The 17,049-nt window shown below is 31.6% G+C and overlaps 1 protein-coding gene across 5 annotated transcripts in view; it reads right to left on the reverse strand.

Annotated features, from left to right (window-relative positions):
• Window positions 1–17,049, reverse strand: part of LOC133849114 (serine-rich adhesin for platelets) — a 33,009-nt gene that overhangs the window by 14,478 nt on the left and 1,482 nt on the right. The gene's annotated exons all lie outside the window — the stretch shown is intronic.

Genomic DNA, 17,049 nt, shown 5'->3' on the forward strand with positions numbered 1-17,049 from the left:
TTGGGCTTCATGTTGCCTCTCGTTACGGCCAACTGTGCACCCTTCTCATGGTATGAATATACTATCTATTATGATACCATAAAATGTTCATACAATATCTCAATGCTCACAACAACAACAACGGCGGCAGATCAATGAGCAATGAGCAATGAGCAAACTCAGCTCAGATTTAGTCAGGTGCATATTCGTGCAATTGAAATACGTTCAACTGGTTTTAGCTTTTTATGGGCTTTCAGCTGATTTGCATACCAAACGGCATTTACTCTTTATTGGTTGCGGCACTAAAGCGCAGTCTTAATTAGACGAATGCAATGCGCCTTCCAAATATAAAACGCAATTTCAATACAAGTATGAAAATGCCAAATGGAAACGGGAATGGGAATGGGAATGAGAATAAGCATGAGAATGAGAATGGACATGGGATGGGCACCTCGATGAGAACACAGTTTTTGGGCCGCTCCCCACAATCTCACACACACACAACTGACTCATACTATACACACACACACTAACAACAATACTTCTTATTAGCTTTTGGCACTTATATGGCAAAAACGCAGAGAACAAGTCTGATTTTGAAGAACCAAAAATCAGTCTTAGGTGCTGTTCGAATGTTTACCATGACTTTGCGATACTTATTAACAAATATATTTATTACTTACAGCGGAGTAAAGATCTCACAGCATTTGTAGTCAACCATTTAATTAGTACACTCAAAAAGACTGACTTTAAGAGCGATTTAGAATGTTCAATGCTAAACAACAAATTAACGAAGCATTTAAGGTATTTTTTTTTTTTTTTGCTTATTTATTGTAATTTATAATTTTCTATCTTCTTTGCTTGTTAAGATCATTTTGTAAGAACAATTAATGATGTAAGATTTTTTGCAAAATAATATATGTATTTAAAAAAAATATATATATAATAATACATATATATTTTGTAGTTCATATGGAATTTACAATGTTAAACAACACTAAAAACAACAATGAGATCTCTGAAAATTTCGAATTTTACACATTCCCAAAATGCGTTGATTTTCAAACATTCTAATTGAATGAAATCTTTAATTCTAAAGAAGATCTAAACTTACTGTAATCTTTACTTTAAAAAGTTGAAAATTATTTAAATTAAAATATATTTATATATTTAAAAAAAAGATAAATGCAAACATGATTTATTTGAATTAAGATCTTTTTAATTTAACTTTGTGCAAAAGTTAAGCAAATAAAAATTATTTGAACTCATTCGAATTGAAATCTTTAGTTCAAAAAGTTGAAAATGATTGAAGTTGAAAATATAAATAAATATTAGGAAAAGATTATTAAGTGTAAATATTATTTACATCGATTTAGATCTTTTAAGTTTTAAACAAAACTGTAGTCTGTTTTTTTAGGAAAAACACTGATGAATTTATTGATAGTATTTTAGAATAAGTTGTGAAATCCATGTGATTGAAATAGTCACGGAAATGTGACTTTCCGTTTCGTTTCTTTTGTCTTCTTCGATTTGCTATCAAATAAAAAAGCCACACAAATTGGGAATACTAATCCCAAGCCTTTTGTAGACTGGAAATGTATCGATTTTGATAGAATTGAAATGTGCGAGACATCCAGCAAACGACGTTAAGCTGACCAATTTTGGCGCTTTGCTTCTCGGCTAACAACGACACAACATGCAAATCTAATTGACGTAGCTTCTGGCTACACAGGCAGAGAGACACATCGTTGAGTACCTGTGTGTATGTGGTGTGTGCGTGTGTGTGTGTGTGTGTTTAGTGCGTGCTAAGAATTTAAAGGTGAGTCCGACATGCAATGAGGTCGCCAATTGATTGTACCGACTAGTTGACACACTTTGCTACGCTTCACTCTTTGATAAGCTTTGTTTTTATTTTTATTTTTGATTTTTTATTTTGGAGAGAAGGCGCCTAAATATGTTAGAATGCATATTGAGAGGAAGAAGTAAAAAGTGAAATGCTCTGCGGACAGCATTGAGCATGGCGAGCACGTTCAATGGCCAGATAACAAAGCTTGTCTTGTGGCAACAAAGTGGCACACAGATACGAAGATACTTTTGTATCTAAAACAAACGCCCCAACATCATTCGCAGCGTCGGAGTCGGTGAGTGAATGACAACAAATGGAGTCATTAGGCTCCTCAAATGTCATTACCACTTAATTGTTTTTTCTTCTCTGCACTGCAAAATGATTTGCAGACTTTTGCGTTCATTCAACTTTCCGTCTGTCGCGGTCTCTGTGCAACTCAGCTCAGCTCAGCTCAATTGCCAATATCCGATCGATGTTGAATACAACAACTTCCCCAAAAAAATAAACAAATATATTATTATCATATGCGACTGCTAATGATCATGTTAATGATGCGACGGCAACGACTTCCACATTTTGCTAATCACATTTGCCAAATATTTTTTAATCACGCTTATTAAATGCTTAATGCTTAAGCATGGGCAACAAAACAACCTCAGCAACAACAACAGCAACAGCAACACAAACACAACAAAAGCGCAAGCAATGTAAAGACGACAGTAAATTATGCAATTTGCTGATTGCCACATTTGAAAAGCCACCGACAACACGCCCCTTGCTTAACCTCGCCAGCAAAATGCAACTACTTCAAACACCTCAAACTACATAACGATCGCAACGACTTTGCAATACCCTAACAGTGTCTGTTCTGAAATTATTATTTTTGTTATTCGATTTGGGATACTATGCACATTTCTCTTCTTATTCTAGCTTATTAAAGTTATTTTCAAATTCATTGCTTTCATTTTTATTAATGCAAAATTCTTCAAATTTGTTTTACATTTATTAAAAAAAAAAGATGTGCTGTGAAAGAACTTTCAAATTCTTTACAACTGATTCTAAGACTAGTCCTCGCTACTCTGCCCAAAAGTAATTTTATATTATTACTTAACAATGCATAAAGAATTTAATAATATTTTCAGAATTTCAAATAAATAAATCATATTTTAAGATATGGAAAACAACTTATCAAATGTTAAGCAATACGAAATTGGTTTCTAATTCTCTGCAAATAATTTTTCAAACTTATAACAAATAAATCAAATTTTAAAGCATGTGAAAAAACTTTTATCTGATTTCAAACTTAAAGTATATTGAAAGAACTTCAAAATCTACATCTTCAAAATTTCTCAACAAAAACTTTTAATCATTACAAAAATTAAATATAATTTTTCATACTTTTTTTAAAGAAAATTTTAACAACTTTTCAATTGCATATTTTAGTTCGTAGCATGGTCAATTTACATAAAAAAAAGTAGTTAAGTTTCAGCGATTTTTCAATCGCATATTTTTGAAAATGAAATGTTAATTTTGTATATTTCTTAAGCTCAAGCCAATAAAAAACAGAAGTTAATTATTTATGAAAATGCCTTTATGAAGTCATCAGCAAATGATGAATTAAAAAAATATTTCAAAGCGTTTCACAAACAACGCCAATAAAATGCCGCTTCAGGGGGGTTGAAATATGAGAAAGAGTAGTTAAAAAAATGGAAAATGGAAAAAAAAACTGAAAAAATGTTAACAACGTTTTGCAAATATGGACACACTTGATATACCTTAGTGTAGAGTGTAGAGTCTGTTTTGTGTAGAGTGTTTAGTGGCGATTACATGAGCAGAGCATGGAGTGTTCGCTCAGATTGCGAATACATCACGTAGAGAGCGAGTCAGAACAAAGCCATTGACGTCATTCGTCGCCGTTGGTCGCAAACATGAGATTGAAGGTTAGCCATGGCTAAAATGAAACTGACTCAGACACTGAGACTGAGACTGAGTCGGAGACGGAGTTGAAGTCGAAGTTGCTGTTGAAGTTGGAAGCTGAAGGCAAACTCAGGGCTGGCGCCAGCAGAATCATCGATACGGTTCTCTCAAGGTTTGAACTTTGCTGAACTGCAAAATGCAGTCACAACAACAACAACAACAACGTCAACAACAACAACGTGAGCGAGTGGCCAGCAAAACTTTCATTGGCGAATGGTTTATGAGACCATTGACTTGGGGCAAGGCGTATTTAATATGTTATTGATGTTGCACGCAAGCCAAATGCCAACTGAATATCGGCTCAAGCTAAACTTAGTCACGTTATGCAAACGTTGAAAAGAGAGTAAGAGAGAGAGAGAGAGAGCCAAGCTCTTAACCCTTCTGGTATTTCCATTTCAATTTCCCTCTCTCTTCCTCGCTTGCACATGTTTTGCACACTTTTACTTTCGGCATTTCGTTAATTGCACTACTTAAGCAGCGGGCGGGCCTGGGCTACTTTCCAAAAAAACACCAAAAATTTATAAATTGTATATATAACCAAATCTATATCTTGGCATTGTTGAGATTGCTAACAAAAGAAAATTATGTTGAGCACAACATGCTGGCAATCTGATTGCTTGAGTGACATAATGATGAGAGGAGACAGACACAGACACAAAGCACAAAATGGAAAAATGTAAAATGAAAAACGTTTGCCTTGCCCGCTTTTACATTTGTAATAATAGTGCATCATAATTTATTATAATTAATTGTAATTAACTAATTTACCGCCTCGTTCAAGAGCGAGATAGCGACGAGGGAGAGCTAAGATATTGCCACATGCAACACATCACATAATGCAACTACTAAATATAATCGCAACACACAACAACAACAACAACAGCAACATCATCATCTCTATCTTTATCTACATTCATCTTTCCTGCTGCTGTTGCTTCCTTTCCCCCCATCTTCGTATACGGATATTTACACCCCAAAAAAACTATTCGCAAACGCATCGGGGAAGTTGCTCATGGCTTAATAATTGCATCCGTGAGCTAAACAAACTGATTCACTCACTCACTCACTCTCACACATACAAGTATGAATGAACGCTATTTCCCTTAGGAAATCGATCAGCTTGAGATTCATTCACTGCATTGCTTCAATTGTTATTCTAAGAATGCAGTTTTGCAGCGCTTTTCGCAACAGGTTTCACTGCAATAGTCGACTTGAGTACGCTTTAGAAATGCTTGAAGCCAACAGACGCTAGATGGCGCCAGCACAACATTTCGCTCTTGTTTCAGTTTAAACCTTTGTAATATTGTAATTTTTATTGCATTTCGTTTTACATATGGATTTTGTCATCATCATCATTAAAATACTTAATAACATACAAAATTCTACCAATTTCAGCTAATTTAAAAATTAACACTTTTAATCAAATTTCCAGCGACTTCTGCAAATCTTTTATATATGAGAAATAGAGAACAAATTATGAAACCTTTGCATTTATTATAAACTACATATAAAACTACATTTTAAATCTGAAGTTTGCAGACAAAATATGTTCAAATTTATCTTTGCAATCTCTGCAAATTTTAAATTTTTTAAAGCTGACAATTGAACAGCAACAAAAAAAGATAAATACTTTTTGTAGATGAGAAATAGAGTAAAAATAATTGAAACCTTAGCATTATTTATAATATTTAAAGCACTACATTTTTATTGTAAAGTTTGCTAACAAATCACTTTTAATGTATTTCAACAATATCTGCAAATTTTTTAAGTTGGCAAATATGTAGAGCAAAAAAAAACTTTTAAACAAATGTCTAGCAAATTTTTGCGCAACTTTTGAACATGAGAAATAGAGCAAAAATAATTGTAGCATTTATTTATATTGTATTGTTTATAGTTTATAGTTGGTACACAAAATACATTTCAAGCAAATTAACAAATTTTACAACTTTATTTTTAACATATTTCTAGCAAACTCTGAAAATCTTCTAAATGTGAGAAATATAATATAGTAAAAATAATTGAAACTTTTCTTTTTAATGTAAAATTTTTAGCGCTGCAACTTAAATGCTTTTTCTTAATAAATATCTAGCAATTTTTGCTAATTTATAAACGTTTTAAAACTAAATATGTAGAACAAAAAAATACTTTTTGAAGAAAGAAATGTTGTAAAATGGTAAGAAAAAAACATAGTTGCAGTTGCCATTTAATTGCTATTAACATTTGCAGCTTGTGTAATTTGAAAACAAATATTTACAGCAGTCTTCCTCTCAGCAAATATGGAAATCGAGAACAACAATTGTAATAAAAGAAAATTGCACAATTTGCTGTTGGGTAAATTTCGATTCGACAGACATCATCAATGTTTATTTTGCAATAGTTACAGGGTAAACTATGTATCTAGTACTATAATTGCACTCTGGAGGATAGACAAAGCGAACATGTTTGCACTGAGTCAGACTCAGAGTTGACAATCATTGATTGTTTTCACAACGTGCATTGAATAACAATTATTTTAATTACTGAAGCCAACACTGAAGAAAACACATACTCCAAACACCTTTTGCTGACTGAATCGTAGTAAAAGTAAATTAAATTCTCTGCCGTAATTCGTTTTTCGTTCTTTTTTTTCCAGAGCTCAGCAGTCGCCGTTGTGCATAATTGAAATTTTCGTTTTCTGTTTTCGTTTCGTTTTTGTTGTTATTAAAGTTTTTCGTTGGAGTCTGTAAGTCGGCTTCAAAGACCAAGGTCGAAGTCATGGCGTCGTCGTTGCCTGGACTGGAAAAGCCCAACAAGAAACGCTCCTTTGTCAGTTTTTTCTCTCATTTTTTTTTTGCCAGCCGGAATCGAGTTCAATAACTTTGTGCCGCCCCGTCTTTTTGTTTACACACGTGCCGCGAGAGACTTTGCCGTGACTGCGTTCCCATTTCAAATACTTGGTGACTTTATTTACTTCGGGTTGAGTTTGGGAGTTGGGGAGCTGGAAGCACAAATTGTTTGGCCCATGCATACACATACCAGATGTATGTATGTACTATATATATTATACATGCTTTTCTGTGTGGAATTTACTGGCTGGAAAAGCGGCTGTCAAGATGGAAATCTTTGCCAAAAAAAAGATGCACAGTGGGAAGTATAAAACAAGTAAAAAAAAAGCTGCAGTCAAGTGTGCTCGACATTTTGGTAAAAAAAAAATCAAAATAATGCGGTATTATTTTTAAAATATACCAAATTAGTATACCGAACAAAAAGTATATTATACAGAAGGCCATATTTGGTATATCGATGAAGTACTACATTCGAAATATACTAAATAATAAAATACTAATGTATAACGAAGGGTGATATTTGGTATATCGTTGAAGTACTACATTCGAAATATACTAAATAATAAAATACTAATGTATAACGAAGGGTGATATTTGGTATATCGATGAAGTACTACATTCGAAATATACTAAATAATAAAATACTAATGTATAACGAAGCGTGATATTTGGTATATTGATGAAATACTACATTCGAAATATACTAAATAATAAAATACTAATGTATAACGAAGCGTGATATTTGGTATATTGATGAAGTACTACATTCGAAATATACTAATAAAAAAAATAAAATACTAATGTATAACGAAGGGGGATGTTTGGTATATTGATATAGTTCAACATTCGAAATACACCATAGAAGTCAACAAAAGCAAAAGCAGCTAAAACCCGAATACCAAAAGTATTTCTTAAATCATTTTAGACAGACCCTGATCAAGCATATGTCTATTCATTAAACGATCAAAGAAGCTCCTTCTGCCTGTTACATACATTTTCTTCAGGCACAAATTTTTAATACCCTTTAACCTTATGAACAGCTGGTATAAAATATTTAAAGTTTGTCAAGAAGCTTATAGTTGTTCTTCTTTTAATTATTATATATTGATGACATTTCTAATTGGCACAAAACGTGAGAATATGCAAACAATAAAAATAAATTTAAATGCAAAGTAGACAACACATGTTTCACTTTCAAGAATTTGATAATGTGAGTGCAATAAAATGTGATAAAATCACACAATGAAAGCGCAATAAAAATTTGGTTGCTTCAACACATTTCATAGAAATTTCAATTTGTAGAATTTCGTTTTGTCTCTAATTCGAATTCGGGCAATTTTTAGAATCTCTCTATCTAAAAAAGGGGGAAAACAACCGATTCTCAGAAAGTTCCATTTGAACGCATCGGCATTAAATTCACAACTTGTGAGTTTCCACTGTATTACGTATACGTATTCCAATTATTTATTACATTGTAGTCTGCCTTTTTTTTGGCTTGTGTGTTTGTTTGGCGACCACTTGGCATTCTGGCACAGCTCCAAGCTAAGCGAAGAGTATATAATATGTTATAAATATATTCAAAGGACTGCACATTAGTCAATGTCAATGGAGATTTGCAAAAAGAAATTCGATGCCAACGAAATATTGGAAAATGATTAAACACTTTTCATCGGTCATCGGAGATTTATTCAATTAACAGAGAGACATGTGAAAGTACAGACAGTACAATCAACAATGGCAACTGAATAACGTCAATAGAAAAACAAAAACAAAAACAAAACTGAAAACAATGCTATGAAAACAATAATTAGAGCGCCGGACGACGACGACGACGACAAACGAAACCTTTTTCCGCATTATGCGAGTACTGCGACGATTATTCGAATGTAACCGAATATACAGTATATATATATATATATATATATAGGTACTCGTATTTGTATTCGCATTTGTTAAACTAAAAACATTTGGCGCGTCTTTGGCAGGGCAAGAAATTAACGTCAATTTCGCTATTGTTGTAAAAATGCGCCGTCAACAATAGCAACAACATCAACATCAACAACAATGAAAATGGAATGAAAATCAAATAAAGAGTATTCACGAAAATTGACACAGAGACGTGATTATGAGGCCGCTTTGATGCCCTAACAATAAATTGATTATTTTTTTTGCATTTTAATTGACAATTTATTTCACATAAATTACGTCATAATTTTGACATTTTAACTTGGCTTTAAAAGCTTGAGATGAATGGTATATGATGCAGCACAATTTATAGCAGTGAATTTATGATTTATTCATTTAAATTAATTAGCAATATTTCACGGGTTCGATGAATATTTACATAAAAACTAGAGTGTAACAAATTTTTATATTTTTTAATATTTTGATATAAAAAATATGTTTTGCAATAATATTTTTGTTGTAATACAATATAATCAACTAAATTATGATACATATCGGTATAAGTTTTAAAATGAGAGATATTTAAATGGAAAAAAAATGAGTAACATTATTTTTTTAGTCAATGAAATTTTAATAAATATCGTTAAGTGATTTGAATGAATAGTTAATAAATATACTCTTTATACATGGGTTATTCTCAGACAAAAATGTGTGGTATGTTATTTTAATTTGTATAAAATATATTAACATTTTAACATTAAGTCAACATTTTTATAAGTAAATACTTAATGCTGTGTTTTTATTGTTGAAAAATGTAAAAACAATGCGCAAATTTGTAGTAAACAAAAAAGAATTCTAATTCGGTTCTTGATACAGAAAAGAATAAAAACGTGCTAAAGATGATTTATTCGTATTATTATGAAATCATGATCGTAATTCTAGCTATAGCTAAAGTGTGCGTTAGTTTTCGGTGTTGGGTTATTTGTGAAAAGCTCAGCATTTGATGTGCACTCATTTACACACTCGCACACATACACACACACTCGCACACACATGCGAACGCATTCGTATAGAAAGAGAGCGAGAGACAAACACATGCACATAACATCCGCACAACGGTACGTATGAGTAACGACAATTGAATTGACGGCTCAACAACAATTACGCAACATAACGACAGGGCGACTGTGGGGTTCAATCCGGAGGGAAGAGAAGGGGAAGGGGAAGGGGAAGGGGAAGGGGAAGGGGAAGAGTGGGGAGCGGGACAGCCTCATTAAATGTTTAGAGTGAAATGTAAGCTAAGCTAATTTTGTTTTGCACTGGCCGCTCTCACGTTTGTTGCATTCGCTAAAGCTGGCGCGTTGTATAAGCGATATACATACTATATATATAGAGGATAATTTGTTGTATTGTTTTCGTTATTCAGCACAGTTAACTGACATCACTGCGACTGTGTGTTGCGATTCTTGAGCAACGGCAAAACGGAAATGCAAATGACACTGCATGAGCCAATGATGAGGTTCAAGTGTTGTTGTATCCTAAGCAGCAAATGAACAATTGTTTCTTATATCTTCTTAAGATTCTTGAGTAACTGTCCAAGTCATAGCGGGTAAAATTCCCCGGAAGCAAGAAAACGCTATATGACGGATTTTAAAGCTATGACCAAGTCATATACATAGCTGGGTTCTTTCCAAACCCGATGAATCAGCAAACATATTTAAAAAAATACGTGCGATAAAAAATAAATAAAAACACAGACTTAAGCTTAGCTTGAAAAAAATATTTTGTAAAAAAAGTGTGAGACACCCATTTTAAATAAAAGCAAAATACTGCGGTATTATTCTCAAAATATACCGAAATAATATACCGTAAAAATACTACCTATTTTCAAATGACTATTTTTTTTTGGCATATTTGTGGGGTTATTCGTAAAATATACCGTATGTTTATATTTGGTATTTTATGATATTGTTCTTAAATATGCCAAATATACCGCAAAATACCAAAATATACAAATGTCTATATTTGGTATATTATGGCATTGTTCTTAAATATGCCAAATATACCGCAAAATACCAAAATATACAAATGTCTATATTTGGTATATTATGGCATTGTTCTTAAATATGCCAAATATACCGCAAAATACCAAAATATACAAATGCCTATATTTGGCATATTTGCGGTATTATTTATCAAACATGCCAAATAAATATATAAGTATATTTGGTATATTTACAAGTACTATATTTAAAATATACCATATAGTACAAAATTGACAATATTGTCAGTGTTTTTTACAACTTGTCTTGTTTCCCACCTTTATCCTTTTGTTTTGTTCACATTAAGCGTAAATCTTGCGCTGTAATCACAATTTACACAAAACCATATTTCTTGCATAATTTGTTTTTGAATTTGACCCTGAGTGTCAAGCGAAATAATGGAGAAGAGACAATTTAAATGGATTCACATGTGATTAACATACATTTCTATGATTGTGTGTTGCTTGGCAATCGCATCTCAAATCGTATTTTTCGGAGGTGTCCGTGCGACAAATTTATACAACAAAAAAAGCTATGCATCACAAGGCTTTTGTCTTTGAGGCGACAAACAATAAAATCTGCATTACGCTGCATTTGTCTGCATCTTTGCAGCTGTCGCAATTGATAAGCTGACAACGAAAAGCATTTTTCAAGGCAAGTTTCCCATAATGAAATCCATAAATTTTGGCATCAGCTTCCCCCCCTTCAACTAAGATTGCTCAGTCATTCACAGTATCATAATGAAGAGAGCAAGCCACAACTTATAAAAATGAAAATAAATGAAAATATCATCATCAACGTAGCCACAAAGATGTGACTATCTAGCTAGCTGGCTGGCTCTGACTTTGCCTTTGCCTGGCAGTGACATTGTCTTTAAATTGAGCATCTGCGAGATGTAAAGATACGGCAGCGGCTACACGTTGAGCTAGAGATACTTTGCTGTTACACACGCAATGTTATGGAATCAACAACAACAAAACTAACAATACTGACAACAACAGCAACAACAACAACTGCTCACACTCGTAACAATAACAATAACAATAACAATAAACAACGACACGCACACGCTCGAACGCATCTGAGCTCGAGCTCAAAAGCAACTTTATCTTGCCTTTATTATGCAAAGCACTCGCTCTCGCATTAAATACACTTCCCTATCAAATGTTCATTTTGCCCGATTATTGATACTACATATATAGTATAGCATTGTATCTAGTACGTTAGTTATCAATAATCGCACACATTATCAGCGGCATGCCAAAAACTTATCTAAAAAACTGTTGTTAAACCCTCATAAATTAATGTCTTTTCGAAAAAGATAAAAAAGACAATAACGAGCGAAAATTGATGGAAAATTTTATTTGCGAATTTTTCTTTTTTACCTGATGCATTTATTTATTCAAGTTACAACAATAAAAGGAAACTATTATTCGGGTTTCATTCAGCTGTATTCTCAATACTCATTTCACACTGCTGCTATTTCAACGTGCTAACAATAGTCGCAAATTTGCATAAAAAATAGAATAATTTTGTTTATCAAACTCGTTTATTGACAACATTATTCAAATATGTAGATTGATGAACGTGATCAAATAAATCAATTCAAATCACATAAATAAATTGCAAAATAACAATTTAAATGAGTTCAGTAAGTACAAAAATATTTGCAAATATTTGTTTAACAATTTTATTATAATGCAAAATTATTATCTAAGTTATTTACTGTATTCGTTTCAGATGACAAAATCAAAAATATAAAATATGAAGCATAAAAGTATAATATATTCATAATTCGATTAAATTTAATTAAATATAAAATATTTAAATATTCTTCCTTTTCAATTGCATTTAAATTGCTTTCTAATAAAGTGATTGTCAGTTCAAATACAACAAATATTAAATACACCCTCAATATTTGTATATAAACATAATTCCATTTATGTTGTCGCTCTAATTTGAACTAAAATCTTTTTCGAAATACAAATATTAATATTATTATTGAAAATTCAATTATTTTGTTCCCTTCAACATTTAGTTAAATTGTTGCCTAATTTAAGTGATATTTCAATTCACATAAAACAAATATTTAGTATACCACTAATATGGAAAATATACTGAATATTCATAATTCAATATTACTTTTCTCTTTAACACGAAGCTAAAGTCAAATATTAAGTATACATAATTCGAAATTTTAATATTGAAATTTTAGTTTTAATTACATTCTAATTAACTGACCTTTTAGATGCAACATTACAAACATTAAAAATATACTACCAATATAAATATATTTAAAAATGCTTCGCTTTGTTTCAGATAAAACATCACTAATTTTAAATACATATGTCAAAAATATGCAAACATATTCTTAATTCGATTTTATTGAAATTGTTTGCTGTAAGAAATATTAAGTTCACAAAGTATTCGCTATATAGAATGTTCGATCTTTGATAGGGTATTTGACAGTCTGCTACATGCTTGGGAACATGACTCAATCTTTTGCTTCAACTAGTGCAATAACTAAACATTAATGCGTTTTGTTTTTTCTCGCATATCATTTCATCGACTTGACTTATCAATTGGCCATAATTGTGTTGGTAAAACAAAAGCGACCAAAGTTGTTAATTTTTTTTCCTTCTTTTTTGTGCCTTAAATAACACGTCGAACAATACAAAAAATATGTTTTGTGTATGGACACGTGCTTTGTTTGCCGTCTTCTGCCTGACTTGTTGTCTGTCTCGTCTGTCTCTCTGACACAATTTACAATGTGGCTAAACAATTTTCATGCTTTTTGTTTTTTGTCTTTTGAATATTTTTGAAATGAGCCGCAGCAATAATGATTGCTATTATATTGCAGTTGTTGCACTTCAATTGTGTGTGTGTTCCGGCATTTTGGGTCAGCAGGTGAACAAAAATCGGTGGAAAAAATGAAGTGAGTACTCGAGTGAAGCAACAACCTTCAAAGCTCAAGCTGAAGATGAAGCCAAGCCTTAGATAGAGACAAGGTCAAAAGGCCTCAGCCTCTGTCTCTGTATCTGTCTCTGCCACGTTTTATCATCGATTCCAATTTCAATTCCGATTCCAATTCGGAAACTGAAACCAAGTTCAAAGTCAAGTCGAAAACAAGGAAGTGAAACACACACAATACAGCAAAACGGTAAACGGACGAGTAATAAACAAATATAAAAAGTTAAATACGCGTAATTGTTGTTGCTTGTCAATAATTATGAATATGTTTGTGTGTGTTTTTCACGCACTCTTTGGCACATTTACGAGTGTATCTATTGATGTTTGTTCACACGACACGAAGCCCCATGAAACAACCTCCAACTGGAGATCAAGCAATTGGCTAAAGGCCGCCACAGATAAGTTAACTGCTTATTTGCTTGCTTGCTGTCAGCTGTTGAATATCAAATTTTATAAACGCAATTCTGCAATTAATTTACAATTGACCCACAAAACAAAAAACTGAAAACTGAATGAAGAAAGTATTAAACAAAAAACTGAAAAAAAGCAATTGCATTTTGGGTTTATCAATCGCATTTTGAATGCAACAATCATTGAGTATTTCTCAGTTTGACTTTCATAATGAAATTGCGCAGCGTGAAAAATGCTGAGTGGAAACGCGGTTGAGGAAGTTAACATCTTCCCCTCTCTCTCTCTCTCTCCACACAGCAAACAGTTCCCTTTGAACTGTTTTGATTCCACTTCAAGTCATCCAAGTCAAGTCACAAACTGGTTTATCGACTTTTCGTTTGTTCTCTGAGAACAACAACAAGATACAAATGAAAATAAAACAAGCAACAGCTGCAGGTACTAGCTTCATTGAGACTATGGAACTATGCTGGGAAAAAACGAGAAAAAAACTAAAACTAAAACAAAAGCGAGTTCGAGTTCGAGTTCTCGACTTGTGCAAGTCAAATCGAGTTTAGTCAAATCAATTTTTCAGTTCGGTTCAATTTAATGGATCGCCGAATGACTCATTGCGATAAGATATGCGACGCAGTCAGCTGATAGTCATGCGATAACTCTGATAACTCATAAGACTAACACTATTAACACTATTCGCTCCCTCTCTCTTCTTTCTCCTCTCTTAACTCGCAGTCTGAATCGCAATCAGAGCATGGCAGTGAAGTGTAAATTATTTCATATTGCTCACCTGTAAAATTGCCAGTGCAGTTAAGAACTTAACTGTTAACTGAATTCTGTATATTGCATTTTTTTAATTACAGTAAACAGTAAAAAACAGAAACAGAAACAGAAAAAAAAACAACCCATAAAGCCCATATAATAATAACTTTTTTTTCAATTGTCGCTGGCAAAGCGCAGAGAACATTAGCGAGTCTTTTGGGCCAAGACAACAAAAGCCAATTAAATAAAAAATAACAAAAACAAAGTGCTGAAGGTATCGATAAGCAAACCGCACTTCAAATACTCTTGCTTTTTGCTATCTTTTTTACTACGCAATGAACTGCTTAAGATTTTTATAGATTGAAAAATATAATATAGAAAATACTAATATATTGTAAAAGTACCATCTTTAGTTTATAAAACAAATTCGTGTGTCATTTCAGTTGCAGATAAAACAATTAACTACTTAAGAATTTCATTAATTATAAAGTATACTATTAAAAATACTATAATACTATTAAAGTACAATCTTTAAATTGTGTGATAAATTCGTGTGACTTTTTCAGCTGCAATTAATCAGTAAACTACTTAATATAAAATATACTATACAAAAATACTAAAATACTATAAAAGTATCTTTATAAAAGTATCTTTAATTTATGGGATAAATTCGTGTGACTTTTTCGTGTGACTTTTAATCAGTAAACTACTTAAGAATTTCATCAATTTTAAAATATACTATACAAAAATACTAATATACTATAAAAATACTATCTACAATTTAAATGGCAAATTCGTGTGACTTTTTCAGCAGCAAATAATTAGTAAACTACTTAAGAATTTCATCAATTTTAAAATATACTATACAAAAATACTAAAATACTATAAAAGTATCATCTTTAATTTATGGGATAAATTCGTGTGACTTTTTCGTGTGACTTTTAATCAGTAAACTGCTTAAGAATTTCATCAATTTTAAAATATACTATACAAAAATACTAATATACTATAAAAATACCATCTACAATTTAAATGACAAATTCGTGTGACTTTTTCAGCTGCAATTAAAAGAATCAACGAGTCAGTAAGACGCGCTGGCAATTTTGTTGTTATTTTTATATCTTTAATTACTTTGCTACCTGCATGCTATGAGTGTGTTTTATTGTATCTAGAGAATATAGTATATATGCCGTATATGGCTAGTGACTAACTAGAAACTCGTCGTTGACAGAAAAACAACAAAAAAATGAGAAAGACTAAGTAATTGAATGCCATGGCAATAAATATGAAACCTAACAGCGCATTTGACACACTCAAAATTCCATAATTAAAAAATACTCAAACTTCTCGCACTTAGAAATCTTAAGAGAAGATGATATTAAAAATATAAATGAAATTACAGCCAGGTAAAGAAACAGGGAATGAATCACATGGATATCAATTAGTGAAAATTAAGATAGAATACATTTGAAATCTGTTCGTAAATAAAATCTTTATTAATTAAAATGCAATTCACTTTTGAGACAACTTCAAATTGAAAGACATTGTGTAATCACTTAGATAAATTAAATGAGAAATTGTTGTCGCAAATAAATCACTTAGAATGTGAAATCCGTTGCAAGTTTATCGTTTATCTCTTCAAGTGACGGCAATGAAAATTGAGTTGGAAAATATAATTACATTAGTTTCTGTATCGAATTGATTCAATTGAAAAGCTTAATTCAATTGGGAAATCTCGTTGAGGTCACAAGGGATCCAATTAGCATTTATTTTTCATGGCCAACAAATAATTGGCGTATTGATTTGCATGGCAATAACTCTTGAAAGAGATTTGATTTCAAAATGTGCACAATTTTGATTTAAATTGCATTGCTTCTTAGTTTATAAAAACGAATTAGGTAAAAATTAGGATTTTCTACATTTTAGCTAATTATATATAATATAATGGATATAAATTGATGTATTTGTAAGAATTTTGAAGTTTGAAATATTATAACAATGTGGAAATTCTTTAGACAGATTCCCATCAAATATAGTTAAACAGTGATATTTAAATAGATTGAAGTTGTATTTTAGATTAAACATACTATCTAAGAAGCAGTTGGTAATTCTTAAGATAATAAAAAGTCAATGACCACATATAAGAAAAATATTATATATAGGTTGTAGAATCGTTTGGACTAAGCAAAGAACTATTCAAGTTAAAAAAATAAATAATCTGTAGATTCTTTGGGAACAGAAATAAAATTCTCATCAGCTTATTGTTTTTTAATTAAAATAAATAATCTGTATATTTTGCGAATTAAGTTTAAAGAAAAAGAAGAGCAAATTATTTGCTTTT

Source organism: Drosophila sulfurigaster, chromosome X (genome assembly GCF_023558435.1).
Source record: "Drosophila sulfurigaster albostrigata strain 15112-1811.04 chromosome X, ASM2355843v2, whole genome shotgun sequence".
NCBI lineage: Eukaryota > Metazoa > Arthropoda > Insecta > Diptera > Drosophilidae > Drosophila > Drosophila sulfurigaster.